Raw genomic sequence first — 23,807 nt, 5'->3', positions numbered from 1 at the left:
TGAGGTATAAGACTTGCCAAGGAGGATAGTATGGTTGATGATGAACCCATACTAACTGTAGATAGTCATGGTGATAGATTTTTGTGCAACAGATTTCCCCCTAAAGTGCGAAGTCTGTAGTAGATAAGGGTTTCATGTATCATCTAGGAAGAGTGAAGTACCTTATCATTTCGAGGATTATCTTGTGGAGAGTCTGGTTGGAACCTGTAAACATTCATTACAAAATATATATATGAGATCATATCATCGCTGAGGTAGGCATTCCCATACTCAGATCAAAACTAACTACTGCTATGATATAGGAATGATCTTGCAATACATCATAATCATAGACACATGTAGACACAGTATGGACGCAACCATCTGTTTATAATTAGTCTACAGTACAATGAATAAAAAACTCCTCACAGCCTGGATGGCAGAAACTAGATCCAGGGTCTTGATTTCTTCTTCCCGAAACAGTACGATTCTATCCATGTGAATGAATGTGTTGAAGTTGAACATGGTAGAAACCACTTGATTACTAGTCAATGATGTAAACTGTTAACAAGTGTGAGAGAAACCACCATTAATGTCAATGGCTCTCAAAGTACTCAGTACAATCCGTGAGATGTGAATAGATGTGTTGATGTCGAACATGTCACGGAATCCTTCGATCGAAGGTCAATGATGCAACCTGTCGTTGAGGGTGAGAAACCTGCCATTGAGGCATGCAGATCCCAAGGTACTGACGATTTCTAGATCATCTTTCTAGATCATGAGTTGAAGTCGATAGAAAGTGATCTGTCGTAAGCAAGCTCACAACACGAAATCATATATCAAGTTTGAGAAGTGTAGCTGCAAAGACTAAATCAGGGATGGTCAAGATGGATGACAGATATTTTGCAGATGAATGGCTTATTTGCAAGACTCTCTTGAACACATAACAACACAGTAGATGGTTTGGTGACAATTGACCCAAAGTTAATACCGAGAAACCAGCTGAAGACTTTCAATATGGTTTGAACAACTATTAGGCAAAGGATTTCCCAACCCAGGTGAATGAAAAGTGTCGTGTTCAAGAGTGGTTACAAGGTTTCTCTAAGACAAACAGGCTCATTTTCCTCTCTTTTCCCCCACCATTTCTGGCAAGTGCCTCTTTATTTTTGACAAGCTTGAGGAGGATAACATTTGCTTGATTATAAGCTCATCCTTCGGATGAGTCCAACTTAGTTTAAATTCGAACCCTAAGAAGGAGTGGTCCGTTGATGTTTATAATTGAACAGGTCCTTTATTGTTAAATTTTAACGAGTTCAGTATAGGAGAAACTCGGCGTTTTTCAATTTTATGGAGTCTGAAAAAACATAAGAAAACTCCACGGTTGTCCTTTTTCGTAAGTTTGTGTCTCCCAAGCCCGAAAAAGTATAAAATAATGCTTGAGAGAACCACTTGATCTTTATGACCAAGGAGTACTTTTCGTAATTAGTGTCTTTGATCTGAAAAGTAAAAAGTGACCAAGGACACGTCATTTTATTACAAGTATTGAATTTGAAACGACAAAAATCCAGCAATCTTTTCGTGTTTTTTCGGTTAGAAAAGGGCTGTAAGAGGACCGTCTTTTTAGTTTCGTTTTAACGAGTTTAAAAAGAAAAAACACAGCGATCTTTTCATGTTTTAGGATTCAGAAAAGAGATTAAAGGTGACTCTGATGTGTTTTTTTGTAAAAAATGATGAATTTTACCTGAAAAGTCCATTATCCTGCACAAAAGCCAACACATTACTCATACATGTTTGAAATGGATAAAAATGCTTTGAAAAATACCTTTCCATAGTGAAAAATAAACAAATTGACAATTCATTTATCCAAAAAACTTATAAAAAGGGGTTTTACCAATTCATTTTTACCGTTTGACTGTTGAGGTGAGAAAAAGGGCTTTTGGTCAGAAACTTCCCGTGAAGATTGTGGAAAATCCAACCGTCGGAATCGAACGCCGTCTCCTCCAGGTAATCCACAACATCCCACTCTTCATTTCTATCCGTTTAAAATTCATTTTTAGGTCTTTAATTTTATTTTTTGGAGGACTTTTGGTTTAAAAACCCGCGCACCGGGGTCCGCAGGCATAACACTAGGGACCTGCGGACCCCGACTTTTTCACAGTTAGAAAAAAGTCGGGGGTCCGCACCTGCCCTTAAGACAGACTGCGAACCCACGCACTGTCTCTAAAGGCAGGGTGTGGACCCCGCACAATGGTTTTGAAAACGAAAAGAACTCAAAAATGGACCAAAGCTTTTTCATTTTATGAATTCTAATTGCCTTTTTGCTGCATGTAGATTGCTCACCATGCTTGATTGGCGCGAAAGAGAGCACGAGGACGTAGATTTGGCCACCATTAATCATCAACCTTTGATCGATGCATTGAAGGCATGCGGCTTGTACAAATACTGGGCCATACCTGGCATGAGGGCCCAGGTGGGCTTCTTGCAGTGGCTGGTAGACAGATGGAACGTCCAGGATCAGTGTTTCTACATAGGTGGTCACCAGCTCGAAATGGAGCCGGTTGACATTTATTTTCTCACTGGTTTGCCTAAGAGAGGCGAACACTTGACTCTATTCGGGACTAGGCCAGGTGGCAAGTCTGTCGATAGCCTCCGGCTAGAGTGGTGTAACGTTCAGACTCGAGACAAAGGGATAGATATCAAGACCATATCCCATCCTAAACTTATGGTCATTGCTTTCATAGTTACCAGACTTTATGGGAGTGCCGCACTACATGTAGCCACTGGATCCCAAATGTGGATGGCAGTGGATTGCTTTCGAGGCACCGTCTTCAACTGGTGCGAGGCTGTGTTGGCTAACATAAAAGGCCAACTGACCAGAGCCAAAAATGGACAACTGAAGACCTTTGGTTATGGTGCTTTAGTTGTGAGTTTTGGCTTGGAGAGGGTTCCGATGTTGATCCCCCAGCATCTCACCGTGGAGGTTGGGCTTCCTCGAGAGCCCAAACTGATGCGATGGGTCGCGGTTATGGCCCATCATCCTGAGGAGGGGACGGAGGTTGTTCGATTCACTCCTGAGTACTTTCACTAGTTAGAGAACCAGGTATTTGCTATTCAGGATTTTCCTTATGCCGGGGTTGATTTTCGTGGTGACCCGGACATGGCTCTTCCACCAGGAGAGCAATGGGACGATTCAGGTAACCTCATTTTTTAAATTTTGTAATATATATATTTTTTTGTTTTTATTTCGTCTCAAAATTGATAGTAAAAATTTCAAATGCAGATGTAGGTCCACGACGTCCAGCCAATCTCCGGCCTTACGAGAGAAGACAACCAGTTGCAGCGGCACCGGCCCCACAGGACGAGGCCACAGAGACTTTGGCCGAGTTGGAGAGCCATCTAGAGCGCCTGACAGCGGACATTCCAGAGACCACTATAGATGACATTCCTATTAGGCTACAGCGCTATGTGGTTGGGGTCCCAGGACCTTTCAGGAGGTTCCTGTGTAGGGTGGCCCGTACAGTGGTTTCATACCGAGATCATCACCAGTGATAGGATGGTCGCTTTGTAGACACATATGACATTTTTGTTTTTTGTACTTATCATTTTTGCCGATCATAAGGTGTTTTTCAACCTATGATCGAAGACGATGTATATTTGACACACTACTATGATATATTATGACATTATTACCAGCTCACCTTGCAAAACATGTTATGAAATGTTTTTGAATTTACTTGTTTGATTTATTGCAAATGTCTATTTAACATTCGAGAAGCAATTGCATCTGCTAATGTGTTTAAATATCTTGGAATATGCTGATATTCAATGTAATCAAACTCACGTTCCAAGAGACGAACTCTCAAAAATAATCTTAATAAAACTAGATTTCTAATGGCATATACTCTATTAAGCTGTAACACAATGAGTTCAGAATCTAACCTCACTATCAAACTCCGAATCCCAAATGAGATGGATTCGGATAATAACTCAATCACTGCACTATATTCGGCAATGTTGTTCGTTGTTTGACCGAGGCTCACCCCATGCATAGATACCAACTCATCAGAGGGCGAATAAATGACCCAAGCTGCAGAAGAAATATTCCGTGCATTACGGCAAGCACCATCAGCGAAACCAATATATGTTTGGAGAGATGTCGACATCTGCAGTATCAAGAGTAAAATCAAGATAAGTAGAACAATGACAAAAAACTCTTAAAAACTAAGCACACTTCTAAAATCTAACACACACTAGCTATAAAGAAAATTAACCTAACTAAGATCTCCACATCTAAATTTACGCATAATATCTCTTCAGGTAAAGACCATTTCTGGGTTTACCTAAAGAGACCCCATCAAAGTCTACCAGTTCATAGGCCCCTTTTTCCAGTTTTCGCTTAACAATATAGGGACCATGCCACATAGGCACGAATTTTCCAGCGCCTAATTTATCATTTGCTTGATCGTACAATAAAACTAGGTCTCCCTCCGAAAAATTTCGAGGGGTGACATTTTGATCATACTGAGCTTTAATACGTTTGGCATGAGCTTTGATTGCTAGTGTAGCATCTCTTCCACTCTCATCTAGCTGAGCTAAGTATAAGAAACGTCTCTCCTTCTCATAGGTGGCTGGAAGTAATTCGATGGCCATTCGCAATGATGGGATTTCGCATTCAATAGGTAGCACAGCTTCCAAACCATAAACTAGTTGGAACGAAGTGAAACCAGTTGACGATTTTACCATGGTTCGATATGCCCAAAGCGCTGAGAATAGCATGTTATGCCAATTTTACCGGTGAATTCCAATGATTCGTCGGATCATGACAACTAGAACTTTGTTGATGGCTTCAACCAGACCGTTAGCTTGTGGATAATAAGGTGTTGAACTATCGTGACACAAGCCAAGTTGGTCTGTAAGTTCCGTCATCATAATGTTTCGAAAATGACGTCCATGATCAATAATGATTGCTTGTGGAACACAAAACCTAGCAATTATATGATTGAATACGAAAATTGCCGCATTTTTGCTATCTACCTCAAATGTAGACATCGCCTCGGCCCACTTGGTAAAGTAATCTACTGCGAGAATAATGTACGCATGCCCCCTGGCTGAGTGAGGGTTACATGTAATAAAATCGATTCCTCATTTTGCAAAATGACCAACGACAATTATAGGGTGGAGAGGAGCAGGAGGAGCGCACATCTTTCAATCAAAAATTTGGCAGTTGTGGCATTTTCGGATCGCATTAATACAGTCTTTAAACAAAGACGGCCAAAAATAGCTAGCGCGCAATATTTTTTGGGCCGTGGCAAACCCAGACATATTACCGCCACATGCTCCTGAATGACAGTCATTAAGAACCCTTTCGGCTTCTTCATGAGTTAAGTAGCATCGGAAAATAGAGTCCACTCCGTAATGATAAAGTGTATCTCCAATAATTTTGTATTGTTGGGACTGAAATCATATTTTGTGACGTTCCGATTTTGAAACTTCGGGCCGAAAGGATTGGGTTTGGAGATAAACTATGATATCTCCATACCAGGGATCTAAAGTGCTGATTAGAAATAACGATTCATCTGCAATAGGTTCCTCGGCCACTATTTCCATATCAGCACGCGGGAAGTCACACATTAACTCCGCAAAAACTAAAGATTTCTTCAACTTAGATTTTTCAAATTCTAGGTCAAACTCCTGCAAGATGACAATCCATTTAGAGTACTTGCCCTCTAGCAATTGTTTAGTTAAAATATAGATCATAGGGTTGCAATCAGAAATGACTGTAGTTTTGCGTAGTAAAATGTAATGATGAAATCGCTAGACAACTTGAACAACTGCCAGGGCCAATTTCTCCACATGTGAGTATTTTAGCTCAGTGGGATTTAAGGTCCGACTAAGGTAATATATCACATGTTCACTACTGGATTCATCTTCCTGAACTAAGACCATCCCAATGGTGGAATGTGAAGCAGCGAGATATAAGAAGTAGTCCTGGTTGTAGTTGGGCGGATGCAACAACGGTGCATGGGTTAATGCATGTTTTAAAGCATCAAAAGATTTGTCAGCTATCTCATCCCAAAAGAATGGTGTATTCTGTTTCAACAACCGGGTAAAACCCTTAGTGATCTCGGCGTAGTTAGGAATGAATCGACGTAAAAAGTTTTCTTTCCCTTGCAAACTTTGGAGTTGGCGAAGACTCGAAGGAGGAGGTAATTTGATGATAGCCTCAACTTTCGAGGGATCGACGCGAATACCAGCTTTCGAAACAACAAACCCAAGTACCCAACCTGTTTCTATACATAAAACACACTTATGTGGATTCAACCTAATCCGATAATGCCTACACCTCATAAAGATTGCTCGTAAATGAATGAGATGATCGGCTCGATGTAATGAATGAGCAAGTGAATCATTGAGATAAGGTTGCACAATGTGCTTGATGTCATGAAACGCATAATACATGGCCCGTTGAAAAGTTTCCCCGGCATTCTTGAGTCCAAAAGGTAATTTGCAATAAGAAAATGTCCCCCACGGACAAATGAAAGCCGTTTTTGGTTGATCAGCAGGTAGAATATTTATTTGATTGTACCCGGAGAAACCATCCATAAAGGAAAACATTTCACTACCGGCACAATCATCAATGATTTGATCGATATAGGGTGTTGGGTAATTGTATTTTAGACAGGCTCGATTAATATCCCTATAATCGATACATATTCTTATTGTTCCTTGTTTTTTATTAACAGGAACAATGTTCGATACCCATTCCGTTAACGGGATAGGATAAATGGACCTTGCTTTTAATAATTTTTCAACTTCTGCTTTAATGGCAGCAGCTTTTCACGAGTGAATCTGATGCAAACGTTACCGGACGGGTTTAGCGTCCGCGTAAGTTTTCATCTCATGAACAACAATGGTGGGGTCGATTCCTGGCATTTCCTCATATGACCAGGCAAACACATCGCGGAATTCTTGAAATAGGGCCTTTTATTTTTGAACTTCATCTTTTGTACAAGAGGCACCTATATGAACATTTTCAACAATTCCGGGCTTAACCGAAATGTCAATAGGATTAGTTTGAGAAATGTTTCCTAAATTTAGCTCAGAATCAGGATTTTTCATTGGACTCTGAGGTTCCTTGACATATTTGATTGAGAAAATAGATGAAAAATAATTTTCAAAACGATCGATCTCAGGTAAAAACGAAGATTTGTGATGAAGATCTTCCCATGGTAGATCATCTGCACACAGGATTTCACAAATTTGCTCATCAGTATGAACAGGTTCGGAAAACATTTGTGAATCTGAGTTCGATGTCGAAAATGATTCGTCATGGACCACGTTCATTAATTCAGTTTTAGTCGAAGATGTGTCAGAAAAAGACTGTAAAATTTGATATGCAATTTCATACGGACTCAAAGGCATAGCATCACCGAATGAATCTGTTTTAGATTCAGAGGGTACAATCCAAGGATCATCATAAATAAGAGTGTCCGATGAAACCATATGAATGGTTGCTATAGAAGATGATACATTAGGAGGAGGAAAAGAAAAAGTGCCCAGTAAACCAGAATCTTTAATGAGTCCTACTCCAACATCCTTATAAGGGATGGCCGTTTTACCGACATGTTGAATACTCTCAGAAGAGGCTGGGTCGGATGAAAAGTAAGTCAGCTGATCTATGGTTACAATCTTTCCATTATGAGGAAACTTCACAAGCCGGAAGACCGATGAAACGACAGCTGTCATAGCGTAAGACCAACTACGACCCAAGAGAAGGTTGTAATCCAGAGGGGCATCGACCACTTCCACATCTAGATTAACAATTTTTCCTTCAACCCCTATAGGCAAATCCTATAGAATGCCAAAAGGATGAAACCCACGGCCATCAAAGGCCTTTAGAATCATCGGGGATTGGTTAAGTGTAGGAGAACCAGGCGATCTCCAACACTGAATCGACATAATACATGTCGAGGCTCCCTCATCAAGCACAGTCCTATAGTAGGGCCTGTTTTTTACTAACACTGGAATCTAGAAAGCCATTTGATGAGGTAAACGAGGTGTACTATTTTCTAGATCGAAAATTATCAGGTTCAAGTCCTGAATGTCAAAAGCTCCTATAGCCGACAATAGTCATTTACGCTGTGCTGGACATGACTGCAGCACTTCCAAAGCCGACATTGCTGAAGGTGAAACAGCTAAATCTTCAACAATGTTATAGTTCTGAGCTACTCTCACATGTGGATTGAAAGAAGAATTTCGAAGTATACCCTTAGCGGGCGGTTTGATCACTAAGTCTGGGTTAGATTTCTCGATCTGTAGTGGATTGGAACCGGGAGCTGAAGTTGATGGGTTTGAATTAGAAGATTCTGCTTCCTTACCACCAATAGGACTTTTACTTCTGTAATCATGCGATCGAGTCGCAATCCTAACATGGGACATCATCATTATGGGTTCTTCGGAGGCATTCAAGGAAGAACCTATCATCTTACTATCTTGACTAGGAAAAGGATCCTTCAAAATAGTAGGTGTTTGGGAACCTTTGACAATTTTCGCAACCTCTGCACGATGAGGGCAGTCTCTTGTAAAATGTTCTTCTTCACAAATAAGACAAGGATAACGAGGTTTGCATTTCTCAACAGTAGATTTCATTTTTTCTGGTTTCTCTTTTGAGTTTTTGTCTGCTTTATTTTTCTTCTTCCCTTTCTTTTTACCGCCGGATTTTGATTTAGTTGAAGATGACTCTACAACATGAATATCGGCGGAAATTTCCATGGAAGAATCTCCCGTCGGGGAATCTGGTAAGGTTATGATAGGAGAAGAATTCTTAGAAGATTTCTTCTTGCTTTTAGTGTTAATCGTACCAATCATGCCATCAACGGCATGAGACCCTGACGGAGCTGCAACTATTTGATTTTGTTTGGGAAGATCGGGGATTTTCTCGTGTAACGTACCTAACTGCGTGTAAACTAGGTCAAGGTACTGTGCTTGAGCAATTATTTGCTCCTCAGTAACTACCCTGACTTTAGCTACGTCTTCAGTAATCTTCGGTAGTAATGATTTGACAAACCATTCAACTAAGATTTGATCTAGGATAAAAACTTTCACTAAATGCCGTCGACGTCTACATTCATGAATGTGATCGGAAATGTAAGTGGACGTTGACTGTTTTAATGAAGTTAATAAATCCGTGCCATTATCATACCTGACCGGTAACTGAAAATGAGTTAAAAACAAAGTAGCTAACTGACTAAAATTATAAAAAGTGGCTCGCAATAATTCTATATACCATTTGGCCGCAAGACCAATTAGAGTGCATTGAAAAAGTCTTAAACGGATTGAATCATCTGAAATGGAATTAGAGGCACACCAGAGGTGATAGGTCATCACATGATTTGACAGGTCCTCTCCTGATTTACCTTCAAACTTGGGAATATCACTGTGCAGCTTATTTGGCATTGGCGGCCAAAACGGAAGATAGTTAATTGGATCGTTCGTAAGGCGTAACAAGTCAGGCAAATCGAAAGTTGCAATAAACAGTAACTGACGATTAGGGTCCCTAAAACTCTGAGTCATTAGACCAGCCCCAGGAGGAGGATATCCAGGATAACTAGGAATGGGAATTGCATTTTGGATATTATATCCTCCCGAAAAACTAGGATTAACTGGACCGTACTGGGGTTGTTGATATGTATACCCAGGGTATGGTTGATACTGGTAGACTGGCTGTTGTATAGCTAGACCATATTGTTACTGTCCCTGGTACGGTTGATAAGTAAATTAAGGTTGACTTGTGACAACCATACTTGGACCAGGTTGTCCTACAGGCATTTGAACCAAAGTCTGGACTGTGGGTCCAGACTGAGGTAAAGATGCTTGAGGAATTGACACAGGAATAGTAGAAACTGGGGCTGTAGATACTCCGGATGTAGGTGGGGTAGATGGAACAGATGTTGCAGCAGTTGGAGCAGCCATTTGGGGCGGAGTACGAGGCATACTAGGCCCAGGCTGTGAAACCACAGAAGGTGCAGAAGTTTGAATAGTAGACTGAACAGGTTGCTGGATTGAACCAGAAACTAAGGGTTGTCCAGTTTGAGATGACAACTGCACATTCGGTTGCAAGACCTGTTGGGATTGTGATGGATCCCACACTAAAGTCATTCCGGGGTATGGACCCATAGCAGGCTGAGCATATTGAGGACCATAACTGGGTTGAGGGTAGGATTGGTAATTCAAAGGTACATTTCCAGTTCCTTGAACAAATGACTGACCGAAAGGTGGTTGGAAACCTTGGGTTGGATATTGACCCTAGGGTTGATAACCCTGAGGCATATACTGATACTGAGGTTGACCTTGAGGTACGTATTGGTACTGGGGTTGACCTTGAGGTACATACTGAGTCTAGGGTTGGCCTTGAGGTATGTACTGTCCTGTAGGTATGTACTGACCTTGAGGTTGCCCCCCAAGCGGTAATTGGGTACCTTGAGGTTGTCCCCCAGGCAATATTTGAGGACCTTGAGGCTGCCCCCCAGGCGGTAACTGGACACCTTGAGGTTGAGGATTAGGAACGGTACCTGACATCATAAGAATTTCTTCTACACTCAATGGTTTAGTTCCGTTATTTCCAGTTAATAACCCTTGCTGACTAGGTTGAGGAGATGCTCCCGAAAAAGTACCAGAAAGAGGCTGATACCCAGAGGGAATAGAAGGACCGCCATGTAAAAAAGTTTCTGGAGATTGAGAAGACATGGAAGATTGTCTCGACATATTTAACGAAGGATAATAACCTCTAGGTGTTGGGTGAAAAGGAATTCGAGGTGGCGAAAAACATAGACCTGGGTTTTCCAAAAAATTAGTCAATGAAAGATACCAAGCGTCACTCCTAGGTGGACTGTAAAATATAGATTCACGCTCTCTAAGTTCAATAACTGGTTGACCTTCAGGGATAGAAATACCTTCCTCCTCCAGAGTAACAAGTTCTTCGATGGAAATTAGTCCAGAAGGAAGATTTTGGGTAATAACTCTTTCTACCCTGGGTGAATCAGGACCACTAGAAACTGGAGAGGCTAACCCTGATGTTGGAGTAGTAGGAGGTTCAGTTTCTGGCTCAGATATTTCAGGTTCCTCGGTAAATTCGGTGGAAGATGAAAAATTACCAGTAACTTCGGAAACTGAAATAGGCTACAAATTATAATCTGCTGCTAAAGCTTGGTAATCAAGATGTATCACCAAAGAAGACTCTCCTTCTTCAGGTGATCCTTCTCTACTTTCACTAGGAGTAACAAGGGCTCATAGCCCTTCTAGCTGGCTTGGTGAAAACTCAGGAGGCTGGCCCCGAAGGCGACAGGACTTTCTCGGTAATTCCACGATTAAAAATTTTTAACTACTGAACACGCAAACAAAGTAAAATCTTAATGAAAACCTCCTATAGTCTCTAAAGAAACAAACAATTTTGAAGCACATGCCTAAAGAATCTAAGGAGACAAACCATACACAAATAGTAACTTTCCGTACTGAAAACACTAGTTGGTGATGAAATCCAACATCGTAGAATCCAATACAGAAATGGCGGTTGGAACAGTTACCCCGACAACCTGCTTAATGAATAGACTGGCACAAGTTCCTCCACAAAACCTTCTCGAGTGAAGAGAACCCCCCAAAAAAATTCAAGTGAGTCTAGCCGACGTCTGCTCCAGGTACAGTGGGATCTTCCCTCCACCTTCACCTTAGGAAGAATCCTATAGATTATGGTCACTATGGTTACCAACGGAAACAAATATACCTGGGGGAACAGTCTACGATCCCATACGCACGTAAGGGAAGAGTAGCAATCTCAATCCCCTTGAAGGCTCCTTGAAAATAATCCAAGGTTTAATCTGAGGTTTACCATTTTTAATACGTGAATATCTGGCATCGTTCCCAATGAAGGAGGATTGATTCCCTCACTGGTTCAGACACGATCTCGTGCTTCTCCTTTAAGAGGATCTTTCCCAAAGCATAGATGTAACAATTAGATTTAATCCTACCGCAAGATAAGCTACTTGTTTGTTTTACTGTCTTGGATTGTTAACTAAAACCTATTCCAAGACACTAGCCTAAGCTAGTTGGTGATAAAGAGCCCTAAGAAATAAAAATATTACTAAGTTGATTTAACTTTAAGAGTTAATTTTATTGGCTTTTCTTTAGGACAAGAGGTGGCGGAGATGAAACTCGTGGTGTACAGACTCGACTCAAAATCACTAAAAATATGCACTTAAGATGAAAAACAATCCCTTCTTTTCAATGAACTTCTAGCTAAGAGAGAGTTTGAGAATGCAAAACTTGTAAACACAAATCTTTCTTAACAATGAAATCAAAGGAAAAGCTTTTGTCTTTTTCAAAGCACTCAAAATGAGACCACTAGATATTTTCACAAAAATTTCCTTTTTCTTATCCAAAACTCAAATACTACAAAACAAACTTTTCCTCAAAAGAGATTTTTGTATTTTTATATCTTTATAAAGCACTCAAAACCATTAACAAAAATAATTTCGAGATCTAGAAAATCTAAGAAAAACTATTGAAGTAAAAACCTATTGAAGTAAAAGCTTACGAGATGTAATTTCAAGGATGTTTTACTTAGCTGTCATTCAACTAAGGACTAATTTGTCCAGAATCACAAATAAGTCAAAAAAAAATGAGCTCTTTTTTCCTTTTCTAAAAATTAAATTCACACTTTGAACACAAGCTTTTCGAAATTTCGTAAAGAGAAAAAACAAGGCGGATTCCTCAACAAAGGTAGATTTTGCAAATGGTCAAACTCACAAGAAGACTGGTAAAGACAAAAGTGATCTGAGGTGTCTACAGCTTCTAAGCTCAGAGCTACTACAAGACCAAAATGAAAATCAAACCCAAGCACAAAATCTCTATGAATTTCACCTAAAACCCTAACGCTAATGAAATCAAACCAAGGAAAGCTTCTGACAAGAAACAGGTAGGTCTGGGCAGTGACTAACAAGCTATAAACAAAATCTAAACTGATAAAAAAGAGAAAATTTGAAAATTTTCAAAATTTTGACAGGGTACGAAGGTACCCTGTTTACACAGGTGCGGTCCTGCTCTGTGTACAAAGCAAAAGTACAGACAAGTCTGCACCGTGCTTAACACAGAGGGTGCGATCCTCTCCCAAAACTGTGAAAAATAAAAAATAATTCAAAATCAAGTAGATCTACCCAATCCCACAATCATCAAGTCAAAAACTAGAAACAAAACACAGTTTCTCAGGTCAAAGTAGAAAACAAAAGAAAAATGAAACAAATCAAGTCCCCAGTGGAGTCGCCATTTTGTCACACGGAATAAGTCAATCTTGTGGACAAGATCGACCTCCCTAGTATCTAACGATATCTAGTGACAAGCAAGCCAATCAAAAACTATCTTTCTCTAAATATGAAATATATTAACAAAAGCAAATAGGTGTCTGGGCCTACCTTGGGTCCAATGCAAGTTTGTGGAAGCCTCAGTCCTTTGATCCAAATGAGCTCCTTGGTAGCAAATCTGCATACACAAACAAGCAAACAAATTAAATAACACCTGAAAAGCGAATATCATAAAGCATATGTATCATAATGATCAAGGAATTTATGAAACAATTGACATAAGACAATTTGTTGAGAAAAATGAATCTGATTGTATTAATTCAAATGAAAGAAGAACTTTACAACCTGTGCCTTAATGCTGTACAAGTTCCTCCCAGGGTCCAACAAGAAGTTTCCTCTACTTTGACAAGTTCACTCACTTCCCAATGAAGCCAAAAAGGTATGTAATCTCTCCTCTCAAGCTTAACTAGGGAGTCTCAATTTCACCAGCATTTACCCTTAGAAATGTTCAGCTTCTAACCTCTTTTGCAACTGGCCCAATGCCTTAATTTATAGTGCAATGAAGGGAAGTTACTAGGTCCACCTTCAAAGGGATAAGCTCCTTCTTCAAAGGGATAACTCCTCTCATCAAGGGATTAGTTCCTCCTCTATTGGGATGCATGAACCACCTAAGAGCGAACAATCCACGTCAAAATTCCTTCTAGAATCATCTAGAATTAACCCAAAGTGAGTTTTTTGAAGTTAATCTTGCGCCTTTTGAATTTTACAGGGGTCCGCACCCACCCCTTTATAGACAGAGCGGGCAGATTCGCAGGTAACATGAACATGGGGTGCGGGACCGCAGGAAATAGTAGGAGAAAGTATGGAACTAGAGTTTTATTGATTTTAAAGGACTTTCTCTCATTTTCAAAGCTTGACATGAGGAGCTGAGGTATAAGACTTGCCAAGGAGGATAGTATGGTTGATGATGAACCCATACTAACTGTAGATTGTCATGGTGACAGAGTTTTGTGCAACACTTTGGTAAATCATATGAAGAACCGTAAGTTTGTGATGTACTGGACTCAGTTAAATGAGACCGCTTTTGTCAACTAGGTGTAGCTTTAGGTGGTAAGGTAGTTTACTCGCTTTCCTCCATGAACTAAGGTAAAGGTTGATTTTCCTCCATGATTGCTGATTGATTTTATTACAAAAAGAAATAAACAAAAAGAGGGTAATCTAGGCAAAAGGATTACCAAGTAACTGTGAACTGTAATACACTGCCTTAGTAAAATAAGGACCTAACATACGTGTAGGCAATCTCCCCGAATGTTGTTTTCATTATATCACTGTTTACAAGGCGACTGACTCGGTTACCTATGGATGGATAGAAACCTAATGTAGTCCTCCCATATATACTTGAAAGTACATGGAGGCCCAGTGCAAAACTGCACAATGAGAGCATTCCTTTTCGTACTATAACACTGCCCTATATACCCGAACCTACGTCGACGAGCTATGATATACTTACGTACATGGAATGAGGTATCACATTTGGAATGAATCAAAAACCATTAGCGATAGCTGCTATGTTTAACAACGTCAGAACATGTCTCTAGCCTAGACCTATAAATGTTATGCGTTAAGTTACAATGATCCGTTAGGTTAATTGAGATAAATTTTAGTTGATCTTTTCCAGAAGTTTTCCTTTTAGATTCACTGCGTGATGTTTCTAAAACTCCTAGAATGCAACTAAAATGAGAAACATGTTTTCATTTGATTTGAAGAATGAAAACCGTAACTAAAAGGGATAGAGCAATAAGAATCTTTAAACAAAGAGCATAGAGCACATCTAATGCAACTTTGCCTATACTATTCCTACAAGCACACACAAAATTCTAAATGCATAATGCATGTTTTTCTTTTCGTTCCTTTAATGTTTAAATGAACATAAGGAAACTAAATTCACAAACGATCAATCAATGCTTTTCAAAAGAAACAAAGACTTTACGACAATTTATTTTTCAAGGAAATGAAGACTTTACGACAATTATTTTTCATAAAAGACTAATCTATGTAAGATAACTTTGACAATGAATTGATAATGATAAATAAATCTCTTAAGAAAAACTAAATAATCAAGGCCAAAGTAGGGCTAGGAGAAGAAATGCAAATTGATTTCAGAGCCATAGAAAACACTAATCTTTCAACAAACAACATCAGAAGCAAATTTGAAAAAAACCAAGAAAAAGATGGGTTTTTTAGCTTGACATGGATCAGTGCAGCCCTAAGTGGGAGACAGTGCATTGTCTCTAAGCTAAGGCTACTCTGTAGCGCATTGTGTTAAGACCAACACTGCGATGGTGCTAGAGAGTCGAATCAGGAGACATTTAAGCACACTTTTTGACCAAAAACACTTCAAGATGACTGAAAAGAGATCAAAGAAGTCAAGTAAAGTCTACTAGGATGTAATATGATAAGGGTAAACTACCAGGAATGACAATTGTTCCCTAGTATGGTCACCAATTTGTTATATGGAATTTATACCTATGGATAAGTACATCTTCCCTAAGTGGGTAGCTACACTTAGAACAATAGAAGGAAAGTTGCTTAACATTTTCCTACAAAAGATAGATGAGATGAAGGAACCTACTTATGATCTTTTGCTTCCTTTGATCTCCTTTGAATTGCTTCCATCGCTCCCGCTCAAACTGAATTTGCTTAATTGGTACCTAGCAACATAAATAGAAGACACCAACAATAAAAGCATATGATCTATCTACTATAAACAAATGGAATCGACAACATTTGAACATACATTCATCATAGATAGAAACAAGAATATGGGAAAAGGAATAAACAACTTTATTGATTGATAGAAGGAGGAGCTACACCCAATGTGGTTTGATCCTGTGTCACTCATCCAGCTTAGTCCAAACCCTCATCACACCAATAACACATCAATCCAGCATCATAACATTACTTGGAAAAGTTTTCAAGTCTCAAACCAACAATATTTCACTACAATATCCATATTCCAACCCCTGATCACTATGATGAGTGGTCAATTTATAGGGAACTTCAAGTAGTTTTGTCATAAATTGGGCATTGAATGGTTTTCCAAAATTGGAGTTAGTTTCCATGGAGAAAGGGATGAGGGTATAGAGGGATAATTGATCCATAGCCTATCCAAATTCGAGCTCATATGATGGGATAAGAGTTGGGCATCCTTCTAGAATGCTCTAGAATCAAGTAATATTCCTAGAATCCTATGTCAATTTCACGCATTCGCACCCAGTGCAGGTCAAAGTGGGCCTAAGTGCACCGCAGTGTAGGTCTGAATGGGCCTACCTACTCTGCAGCGTAGTTACCCCTAACCAAGGCTGCACTAGTGTCCCAAGGAGGCATTTCAGTAGGGTTTCAAGCTAGGAAACTTTCATGGATGAAAGCATTCATTTTGATGACTTGTCTAGGGTATGTAGCAACTGAATTAGGGTTTGATGAGCCCTAATTGTACTAAAATGATCATCGGGAGTGATGTGCCCAAATAGGCTTGTAATAGCTGGTGACTTGCATTTATTACAATACATAATATCATGATATCTTTGATTTTTTCATGAATTGTTGAGCGAAGGTATACCCATGCTCAACATCTAAATTTTTCATTACATGTACATAAATCAGATAGTCGTCTATAGATATAGACCCATGATAGGATGACCATCTGTTTAAAGCCATCGTACAGATGATTTAGTACTCTCATGAAATCACAGTCTGGATGGATGAAACTAGATCTGGGGTCTTATATATCGTCCAATTTTTCTCTCAAGTATGAGTCTAACCATGTGAAAATGTGATCTGAATTCGAACATGGAAAGACACCATCTGATTACCAGCGAATGATGTAAGCTGTTAACAGACGTGAGAGAAATCACTGATAATGATAATGATTCTTAAGGTACTATGATACATTCTGCATGGTGTGAATAGATGTTTACAAAGTCTTTCGGTCGAAGGGCAGTGATATCAACCTATCGCTGGAAGCGAGAAACTTGCCATTGATGCATGCAAGCCTCAAGGTACTGGAAGGGTGTTTCTAGGTCAACTTCTTGGATAATGTATTCGCAGGAGGGCCTTGATGTATCCTCCATCAACGACACAAAACGAGCGTAATGATTTTGAAGACAGAATGTGACTGACAACTCAATGTTTAGGAATGGTGGTCATGAAAATGAAGGTTTATGAGTATTGCAAAGGATGAATTTTATTGAGTGACTTCTCTTGAACATGTCGGTGACACTAAATGAATTGGAAACATTGATCCAAAACCAAAGTGATGGATGGTGTGATAGACCACATGTATGATAACCATCAAGCAGATAACACAATCCAAGTAGTCGCAAAGATGAAGTGAAAGTGTCATGTTCAAGAGAGACTTGCTACCACAAAATGATTTGTCCCTTTTCCCATTTTCCTTAGTCATTGCTGACCAATACCTCTTTATTTTTTTAAACAAGCTTGAGTATAACATATGCTTGTAGTATAATTCCACCCTTCAGGTGAATCGATTGCTATGTGATGTTTTAACGAGTCTAGCAAAGGTGAAACTCAATCTTGTCATGATGGACAAGTTTGTCTCTATTTGATGCTTTAAAGAGTTTAACGATAATGAGAACTCGGTCCTTTTCATATTTAGAGAGTTTGAAAAGGGACAAAAAGAAAACTCTAGAAGTTCTTTTTTGTAAATTTGTCTCTCAAGTTCGAAAAAGCGTAAAATAATACAAGGGAGAACCTATTGACCATGTTCGATCAACGTATTCCTTTTTCGTAAGTAATCTATCTCAGTTCGAAAAAGGGTTAAACTTATACTGAGTAGATGTTGTTTCCAATCCATTTACGAGCTAAAATGGACAAGCGCTCAACAATATTTTCATATTTTGAGAGTTTGTAAGAAGCTAAAAGATGACTCCAAGGGGTTTCCTTTTTCAATGCTTAACAACACTCGAAAAAGAGATAAAATTATGCTCTGTGGTCAAAAGTACAATTCACGATCATGCACATCAAATTCACTATGTCAACTCTAAACCTGCTCAAAGAACCACCAAATGGATTAAACATAACTATTTCATTGGTAAAAATAGGTAAAAACTATAGTTTATTCATTTAATGAACATGAAATAACCATAAAACAAGAATTTACGAAGTCATTTTACCATTTGATGCTTACCATTCAGTTTTTTGCTCTGAGCTAGTTTTTACCTCCAACTTCAACAGTTGATTGTGGGAGATTCTGTGGATCATTCTTCATGTCGTCGGGACCAGGTAGGAGATATACCTCTTCTCTTTCATTTAAGGTCACTCTTTTTTAGTTTCAGGAAATTGTTTTAGGGTTTTTGGGTCCCTAGGGCAAATATACCTCGCCCTGGGATCAACACAGCCTAATGCATCGAAAACTGTGCTGTAGTGTAGTCAAGAAGAAGGGTACCTACTCTGCAGCACATTATCTCAAGACCAGGGTTGCGCTGGGTGTAGTTTATAAGTTTATTTCATTAGTTTTACCCAAAATCTCTTCAATTTTTTGCATGAAATGGATCCTAACTAAGCCTATGGTGTTATTTCAGACTTTGATTGGATCAAAATCGCTATTACTTGGTGTGAAAGAGAACATGAAGAACAAGATATGGTTGCCCTAAATGATCCTGGTATTGTTGAGGCCCTCAGAGATTGTGGGTTACTCAAATATTTTAGGTTGTCCAGGAGGAGGCAACAGTTAGAACTATTGTAGTTCTTGGTTCATTCATGGGATGGGGTGGAGCAAGATTTTCACGTAGAGGGGAAATTTCTCCCCATATTGATCAATGATATTGATTGTCGAGACGTGGTGCCCCCATTTCTCTTTCAGGTTCTGCCCATGGGGGTGAATTAGTGAGGGACTACATTTGACAAACATCAAGGATGTTTGCAATTTTCCCTTGCGAACAATCCTCTTTACTATCTCAAAGTTGGTGGGTATTGTGACACTTCATCTAGTGAATAGACCATACATGCAGTATGCGCTTGAGTGTCTTGAGAAAACTATATTCAACTGGTGTGAGGCAGTTCTCTCTTCGATGAAAGAGCAGCTGACCAAAGTAAAGTGTGGTAAGATGAAATTTTTTGGCTATGGTTTGATCTTGATTGCTTTTAATTTGGAGGGAATTCCATTGATGCAACCTCAACATGTGTCACTGAGTTTAACTAGTCCTAGAGATCCATGGATGTAGAGATGGGTTGAGTTGATGGCTAGACATGCTGGTCAGTCATCAATCTCATTTCCTACTACATTTTTCAGTTGGCTCTGTCGACAACACATTCTCATCAAGGAGCATACATATGCAGAGATGGATTTTTGTGGAGATCCAAATTTGAGATTACTAGTGGGTGCTCAATGGGGTGCTACTGGTAAATTGTTTTGACCATGTGTTTTTTATTTTTTGAGTTTTTACATTTTTTGTGTTTTTTATGTTTCTAAGACTAAACTAAAAATGTTCTCATGCATACATATGTTGGCATTGTTCGACCAATGGTTCATCAAAAAGAGGTGGGTGAACTAGTGAGGAGAAATGTTGGAAGAGCAGTTATCTAGGATTTGGATCTGACTAAGACATTAGCGGAGTTGCAGGATCATATAGAGGGGTTAACCCTCGGCATACTGGATGTCTGGATCAAAGAGTTACTGATGAGACTACAAGGCCATACTATTGGTGTACCTAGCCGTTGGATGAGGCTATTTCACATGATAACTCAGGTAGTGGCTTGTTATCATGACCATAATTAGATCTACTTGGGATGATTTACTATATGCATTTCGAGTTTTGAGGTCAGATGACCAACATGTCTTGGACACAAATTTGTGTAAAAACTTTAAACATCTATCTATTTTACTTTCATTGTTTTTATATGGTTATGTGTAATCATATTCAAATGTTGATGTGAATTGAAAATTTACTTTTAACATATGTCATAAATGTCTGTTTAAAACATAGTTTGCTAAAGAATCAGTCAATGTGTTAAAGTTCCTGGAAATGTGTTGATATTGAATGTAATCAAAATGTCTTTCCAAGAGACAAACTCTAAGGAACATATGATAAATTGTTGGATTGATCCATAGCCTATCCAAAGTTGAGCTCATAGGATGGGATAAGAGCTCGGCATCCTTCTAGAATGATCTAGAATCAAGGAATATTCCCAGAATCCTCTATCAATTTCACTCATTCTCACCCAGCACAGGTCAAAGTGGGCCAAAGTGCATTGCAATGCAGGTATGAATGGGCTTGCCTACTCTGCAGTATAATTACTCTTGACCAAGGCTGCGTTGGTGTCTCAAGGAGGAATTTTAGTAGGGTTTCAAGCTAGGAAACTTTCATGGATGAAAGGATTCAATTTGATGACTTGTCTAGGGCATGTAGCAACTGAATTAGGGTTTGATGAGCCCTAATTGTACTGATCTGATCATCAGGAGTGATGTGTCCAAATAAACCTGTAACATCAGGTGAGAATCTTCTTCGTTTTGAAGGAGTGAAACTGTCGATGAAGTGCTATACTACACAGGATTTTTGTTGGCACCCTCGGTTGAACCCTCTGCTAGTTTCAAAGAAAATTTTCCTACTAACATCCACCAACCTGTTGAGGGCTTCCCATAGAAAACTATATCCACCCCCAACCCTTGGGATTTTCCTGATACTGCCTCACCTAGAGCCAAAAATTTCTAGCAATCCAAAGCTCAACCAAGAATGAATCCCATCACACCATGGCTATGCAGAAATGGAAAGGGAAGGCTAAAAACACTATCAAAACATGACAAAACCCATGCCAATGACATCAAATGAACCAAATAAACACTTGCATATACTATGCATGCCAAAAAAAGCTAGGAAATCATACATGAAACATGTTACCTACAAGTATTCTCGTTGAAGCCACTTGATCCAAACTTTCCTTGCTTGATCTTTGCATTCCTTATATTTCCTTTGCTTTCTTTACTTCCTTCTCTTCTTGGTGCTCTTCTCCACTTTGAGACTAATTACAAAACAAAACTACCAAAAGGGCATGAACTGATCCTTAATTTTATTATTGAGGCCTCTAATTTCTTCATTTTCCTCTATTTTCTTTCAATTTCCCTCTCATGCAAACATGTGGCCTTTCACCTTCCTTTTCTCTTAATTGCCTTTGTTTTCATAAAATAAAATCCCAATTAAAGCCTCTTTACCTTTTTATATCCTTTGCCAATTTCCCCTTAGCCATAATAAACCAAATGAACACCCACTAGGATGTTTTTCCCAACATTCAACTTAGAATACGTGTCCCATGACCTTGGTCTTATTTTACCTTTATTAAATTTATTACATGAACTTTTAACTTAGGGCTATTACAGACCCCTCCCCCTTAGGGGAACACTGTCCTCGGTGTTCTATGACACCTATGACAAAAAAATCACCGAAAAACCAAAACATACTTCTTATGGAGTTTTATAACTCAGCTTGTTGTAGTATTTACAATGACCATTGTTGAATAAAGGACAATCAAACCATTTACTGGAGCTTTATAACACAACTCATTATGGTATTTACAATAACAACCACATATGCACATTTACTTCAACCAACAAATAAACATACTATATATGGAGCTTTATAAATCCGGCTCGATATAATATTTACATTAATATACACATATGCACATTTGCTCTAACTAGCAAATAAAATGATATGATGCCTACATCCACAACAAGGGAATTGAAAGGCTCACACCTCCACCCTTAGAGTTGTCAGGACAGGAGGATATATGCATGGCGGGAGGCAGAGTATTGATTATCAGTAAGTAGATACAAGAGGAATTGAAACCACTTCTTCTCTATGGGACTATCTTCTCTCTCAAGCCTAGCTCGATGAGGAACTCATATGTCTACACAGGAATTAAGAAAAAATAAGGTGCATGCTTTGGTCTAAAACTCCAAGACCGACACATGGTCCATGAAAATCTGTCCTTAGATTTACCATATTGTATTTTTCCATCTATCCCATTCAACACAAAAACCCTCGCGTTTGTGGTTGAAGAAATGTGGGAAATGGAACTTATGGGAATCGACAGGACGAGATTAGAATGGTGGAATGAGAACTAGGGTGCGAGGGCACTCTAATTGCTAACCCTTAGTGATACATGGAGATACACTAGTTTTATAAAAAATTTAGCAGATACATAGTTACTCCATTAATTCAATTATAGCTCTATTCAATACACATTCATGCATTCACAGATCATCAAACCTTAATGGATCCATTGAGCATTAAACTCTTATTGGATTTTGGTCATGAAAAAGGACTTACCAAATGCCAAATGCCATAAGTATTTGAATTGATTTTGTCTTCATCCTAGTAGCCACACCACCTTTGGTTCAATGCACGAGCCACACCGCTCCATCATCTAAGTGCAGTTTAGACTGTGAGAAAGGTGGAGCTTGTCAATGCTGGCTTGTTCCCTCCGCATTTTTATACATAGAGAGTTTTTCATTGGTTTGGAGTTCAAAAACACAGGTGTAGGGAGAGGTAATGCAAGGAGGCCTCTCATCTTCTCGTCTGAAAGAGAATGAACGCTTGCAGAAACAAGTCTCATAGTTGGTGTATGCGAATGTTTATTTCAAGTAGCAGTGGTAGAATATGGGAAAGCATGAGAGCTATTGTAATTCATATGTAACAATTCTACAAAAAAATATGCATAAATATGTAGAACATAGGCATGAGGAAGTTACAAGCGCAAAAAGGAAGGCCAAAAATGGGGTGGGGACAAATGGGGCAGGGAGCTATGCTATGATATCATATAACCCCTGCCCCATACATTGAATCTATCATTTCAATTACCCTTCCACCACATAACCCCTCTCCCAATTAATAAGCTTGATATATATTATATGTATGTATGTATGTATGTATGTATGTATGTATGTATGGAGAGAGAGAGATAGATAACCCCTCACTATTTTTTCCCAAAGTTAAACACTCGACTAATACAAAGTTTGCAACCAGGAGTGCATTTTTTTCCACCAAAAAGTAAATTTTTTATAGTATATTACTGACATAATGCATTTTGTTTTTACACAGTACACATATTTTATACCTTAAAAATGCATTCATTGATATCAATTATTGGAGTAGTTATCTCTAGAAAAGATAACTATCCTGGATGGTCACGGAAGATAAAACACACTCTTATTTTCAATGAATTGTGGAAAAGAGTATGTGTCAGAGAAGGAGACAATGCACCTGCAAATCCCACTTCAGATAAAGAGCTTTCCATTTGGGAAAAAAAGAACAACAAAGACTATGCCTTGATTGAAATATCTATAAATGAAGAGGTGAGTCGACATAATTTTCCATAATTTTTCAAATTCCTTTGAAGCTTTAACAAAATTGAATGAATTATATGACTCACATTATGAACTTGAAGTTACTTAATTGATGA

The sequence above is a fragment of the Pinus tabuliformis genome, chromosome Q (assembly GCF_031772625.1).
Source record: "Pinus tabuliformis cultivar Carrire ecotype Pingquan chromosome Q, CPIR1, whole genome shotgun sequence".
Taxonomy (NCBI): domain Eukaryota; kingdom Viridiplantae; phylum Streptophyta; class Pinopsida; order Pinales; family Pinaceae; genus Pinus; species Pinus tabuliformis.
The sequence above is the reverse complement of the archived record's forward strand: the minus strand, read 5'-3'. Positions refer to the sequence as shown.